Genomic DNA, 5,522 nt, shown 5'->3' on the forward strand with positions numbered 1-5,522 from the left:
CCACCCGCCTCTGTTTGTGTTTTATTCCCCTGCTTCCTCGTCATGGCAACCTGCTATGTTTCCTCTCCTCCTCACCATCATTCTTCTCCCTGGTCTCCTTTTCTCCACCTCGTCGCCTCTTTTTCACCATGTAAAGTGATTCTCCAGGTGGAGGTTGGCCGTTTGGAGGGTTGCGGACTGGCAGTTGACATGGTACGCGGTTTCTCCCTGAACCCGTTCTCACCCCAGGGACTGAGGCCCAGGGGGCTCTTGAAGCTCAGCGTGGCTGGCGTCCAGCATCTCCTCATCGAGTAAGACCGCCACTCTGCTCCCGGCTCCAGACAAAGGCTGCCATGTCCTGTAAATACTGTCAGAAGCAGTTAGGAGCTACATTGATGGCTGATTAATTTGTGCAGTTCATTTCCCTCAGAATTTGGGCGCAAACCAGATTTGCCTATGGAAAGAAATTATATGAACCTATTTGCCACCATTCAGCGATTTTGTGCTTTCTGTGTTTGGGTGTGAATGAGCCATATATGACAGTTTGATTTGTGTCCTGTACATCAATATAACAACGACATTTCAATCTGTCTGTATGATTCTGTAATATTTCTGCACCGTTGTGTTGTCTGTGCATGTACGTGCCTGTGTGTGTACCTATGGAGGTGTGTATTTCAGAACAGAAGATCACCTTGACTGTGGCCAGTCAGAGAGAGCCGTGGGCACTGAAACTGAGAAGGCGGGGTTGAAGTGGCTCCCAGAAGGCCGTTCTGTTCAGCACAGCCGTCTGCAGCCCCTCTTTAGACTCTCCCTCTCTCAGTCTCGCTTACACACACACACACACACACACACACACACACACACACACATACACACACCCCTCCAGCTGGGAGGTCCCGGGAGGTAGTGAGGCTCACTGACTGATTAGGTCCCAGGTAAAGTACTGCCCGGGAGCCTGCTATAAAGCCAAAGTCAATGACGACGCTCACATGCACACACACACACACACACATGCACACACACACATTACAACTACTGTACACTTCTCCCCACACTTTTTTACAGCACACAGACATACAGACACACAGACGTGCGCACGCCTACTGTCTCTATCAGACAGCTGCTCATGCAGTCTGCTCACCACTGGGATTTCCCTGTATTGTATATGATATAATGATATTATTCCCTCTATTTGCTGGATAGTTAGGCACCATGCCAGGCGGCTCACTTATGAAATTGAGGTAAAAGCATAATGTTATTTCAGGATGCAAAATGGCTATGGGGTGGGACTGATAGAAAATCTTATTTGGCCTCTCTCTACATGTTGTTTCTATTCCTTGTCTCCTCCTCAATCCTCTTTTATCTTATTTACTTTCCTTTCTTTCTCTTCCTTGTGTCCTCGTCTCTAAACGTCCTTTTATAATAGTCCGCCTTCAACAATAGCTTTCATAGCACTGTACCCGCATTTATAAACCATGCTCCACAGTGCAAATCAGGAAGTTACTGGACAATGGTGGCGGCCCCCTCCAATCCACAGGCAGTAAAACGATAGCAGCCTCTGATTCTATTCTCCGCTCTCTGCCATTTTACAGTCTGTCAGCCTGTTAGTAGCTCTGTAGTTCGAAGCTCAGACCGGAACCCTCCAGTGCTATTTCCAGCCCTTTTCTGAAAACCCACTATTGTGGAGGTATAATTACAGGCCTATACGCTGTGCTTAATTCTCAAACAATAGGGTATACTTTTACACAAGGACATGAAATTACTCTCCATTCAGAACATGCTTGACTAGACAACAGAGCTCTTCATGTTCAGAGGACATTTATGCCTCTGTAACGATGCTGTGCAAAAGCCAGACTGCAAGGCTCTTCCTGTTGTTCCCTCTCATTACTTCAATGTTCCTCTAACACTACAATGATGATGACAATGATGAGTCAGGTGGTAGCCTTCTGTGTTTGTCTCTATCTATCTATCTATCTATCTATCTATCTATCTATCTATCTATCTATCTATCTATCTATCTATCTATCTATCTATCTAGTCTCTCTCTTTTGTCAGAAGGGATGTTGTGAAAGTTTTCAGCGTTTCAGGAAAACAAATTCAAATTGCAAACGTCAGCGAGCAGATGTGGCAAATTCTGCTTTTTTTCTAATTTATTAGAAAGAATTTCTTCTCCTTTCTCACTTTCTTTCATGGAACAAGTTGATGAAGTTCCCTAATTAATTAGTAACCAAGGACAACCGTCACTGAAATTCATTTTCTCTTTTTCTCTTGGTGTTTTTCTCCTTCTTTTCTCTTTTCTGTTTTTTTTTCTACCACAGCTCTGTTGTTCCTCAGTGGTCATAGCCCTGTGTCTGACAGTGATGGTGTTGTTTCTCCGCTCACTGTTGGCCTCCTTCTTCTCCGACAGGCACCCTGTTCCTGACTCCTAATTGGTGGAAATGCTAGCAGCATCTGGTTCTGGTGAGCGTCTTTGTCGACGACGGCGGTTATCCAGCCGTTTGACAGCTGGTTGCCATAACGTCATCACCTTAGCGACAGACTGGACTCTGGCGCTGTTCTGGAGTACCTGCCACTCAGCATTACCAGCCACCCTCACAGAAGAGACAGGACATTTCATGCATCCAAGAAATGAGACAGTTTCATAGTCAAATTTGATAATGAGCTTATTTCAGCCCCCACCACAACACACAGCAAACAGTCCTTCCAGCTCTCCATGACTAACCCCAGCCTGTGGGAAAGGGACTAGTATTTTAGTGGATGAATTATATGGCCTGTTAACTTGAAAAGATTCTGTCGACAGTGCAGAGTGTCAGAATGCCATTTCAAATAATGCCATTTCATTCCTCTACTTTTCACTGTAAGAATGCAGCTTCTAACGATAGGGAAAGCAGAGACCTTGTTGGCCTTGAAAAAAGAACAGAGGAGAATTAAGTCTTTGGGAATTCCCACTTTTTCCCTCGTCTCTCTTTCAAACCCCTACACTCTAGTCCTCTCTTCTTGTCTCTGCTCTCTTCATTCCCCTGTGGCCACATCCATGGTATTCTAGGAATACTCAGGCTCAACGCTCGTTTGTGTTGGCCTTTAGTGCAAGATACTGGTGCAACTTCTGTGGCTGATATAGTCATTATTATCTGGCAACAATTACTTTATTTGCTGCTTTTTGAGCACTGAAATTAGTTATTTCAAAATGAACTACTGGATTATTTGTTTAGATAACATGTAGTTAACATTTTGGGGAAACTGCATGACATATTGATGTTAATTTATGTGCATTCTTTGGAATCTTTGATTAAATGTGACATTTTAAATGATCTTTTAAATCTGAGGCTGTGATGAAAAACCTTCATCCCTAAAGTTATTTGGTTTCTGTCTGTGTCTATTTGTTACCTAAATGAACAGAAACCAATGCCGAGCACAGTGCACGGTTGTTGAGATGAGAAGAGGACCAGAGCGGACAGGAGTGGAGCAGTCTGGCCCACCATGCGGTCTGGTGAGTAACCCTTTAGGAAACGAACAGCGGAAAGCTATTTTAGCTAGCTGGGGTTCAGGTAAAGCCTGCATCCTTTTCTTGTTGATTGGCAACTAAAGCATTAAGGCTATGTTGTGGCCTGGTAGTAGCTAGTACAGCTAGAAAGCTAAATGGTAATTAAATCCCTGGACCTAAAACAAATCATTCTACCAGTACTACCTAGCGCGTGACAACATGATAAAATTAATCAAAATCAAATTACTTTAAACAACATGGTCTTTTACCACTCAACCTTTCATGATGAATAATTTATGCTCATTTTTATACCGGGATTGTATGGACAAACATTCACACATTTAAAAAAATATCACAAAATAAAATAAACATGCATCTTGGTTCCTGCAAGATGGCACTCAGTTCCACACATCACATCATATTTGCTGCTATTTCATATCCACGCATGAGCAAACACAGTGGTGGCCATACAGGAGAGGAGGCGGCAGAGGAGCAAACAGCATGAGGGCACCATGTTCAAACTGTGGTGACCAGTGGCTCCTGCCTGTCCGTGGCCTCACAGCGTTGCCTCTGCCCCAGTGGCTCAATGCAGGTATTCACAAACTGGATTCCAGTGGCCACCAAAACATCTAGGCCAAATGGACACAGTGACTCTTCTAGGTAAATAGTGATTCAGGCCAAAATCTAAACTTCACAGCCTCTCTCTCTCGCAGACTGTCTGTCTCAGTTTCTGGTGCTCTCTGGCTTTGTTTCCCTCTGCAGCCTTTGCCTGCCTAAAAATGAAATTAGCAGGCTGTTTAACAGACCTCACAACTCACATTGTGGAATTAAATGCTCCCAGTCAGTAATAAATGTAAATGCTGCGTTGGCACTATTTTCTTTCGAGAAAAAGAACTAATGATGATTTGGGGGGAGGTTTGCTTCAAATCTATGTTTCTATAAAGATTAATTGAATGACATTGTATTATGAAAAAGAACAAACATTTCAAGCAATAGAGAGTAATTTCCCATCCTTTATTGTTAAATTGTGTAATTATTGTTCTACATTTAGTGTCTCACCTGAGCAGCTGTGGAAGCTGGAGGAGACTTGATGATTTGGCATACTCTTGGCAGAAACAAAAGGCAAACATGGGCTACAGAAGAGGCAGACAGCCCATGAGAGAACAAACCACACCACAGAGAGAGAAATCAAAACCAAGCACAGCCTTCTGAAACCAGACAGCCCTATCTCCCTGCACGCCTTGGCTCAGATTGTTTCTACTTATTGTTTACTTGGCTGTTTGACTGACTGTTTCATTGGTTACAATCCAGACTGGGGTTGACATGATCTGAAATTGCATGTTTAACAGTTTCAAGGAATATTTTGTCTGTGTTCAAAAGTTTGTTTTAATTCCGGTACGGCAAGTATTTATAAGTCATTGTTATTCATATACAGTAGGTAGGCCTGTGAATCCTCAGGTCAGCAAACACCTTGATATACATTACAACCCAACTTCATTTATCAGCTGCATGACATCACTGTTTCGCATATCAGCATCTAAGTGTCAGTCTCAACTTCACTATCAGTGACGCTAGTGTGTATATGATTCAGTCAATTACAGGAAAAAAATACAACCCTACTCAATGATACATAACTATTTTGTTGTGTTTTATTGTGCTGATATTGGCTTTACTACCTTGTTATTTTGGGTCCTTAAGAGCCGACCTCTATACATGTAAATATAATAAGCATAACTGCAAATTTAACAATTTTTAAAAATTCTTTTCTTCTTCCTCTCAAAAATCAATACACAGAAAAATATTGAAGTGGTAATTCTCCCTTTTGCAACAAACTGGGCTAGAAATCCAAATGGACTCATTTCTGATAGGGGTATTGTGGTGTAAATAGCACTGTCAACACCAATCACATACAGAGCCATGAAAATCATTTTTAATTATGCATGTATTACAGCTGGGATCTCTGAGATTCCAAACAGGAGTACTGTCAGTTTTTGCAGCCGACTTCTGAAACAAGTCATAGGTTCATAAGTAGTTCTCATAAAATTATGAATTATCAAGC

General features: G+C 42.5%; 1 long non-coding RNA gene across 1 annotated transcript; it reads left to right on the forward strand.

Annotated features, from left to right (window-relative positions):
• Nucleotides 1-1,990: 1,990 nt before the first annotated feature.
• LOC122971123 lies at nt 1,991-5,223 on the forward strand. Its single transcript, XR_006399408.1, has 3 exons — nt 1,991-2,439; nt 3,379-3,469; nt 4,515-5,223. It is a non-coding gene; the product is annotated as an uncharacterized LOC122971123 (long non-coding RNA).
• Nucleotides 5,224-5,522: the final 299 nt, after the last annotated feature.

The sequence above is a fragment of the Thunnus albacares genome, chromosome 2 (genome assembly GCF_914725855.1).
Source record: "Thunnus albacares chromosome 2, fThuAlb1.1, whole genome shotgun sequence".
Lineage (NCBI taxonomy): Eukaryota > Metazoa > Chordata > Actinopteri > Scombriformes > Scombridae > Thunnus > Thunnus albacares.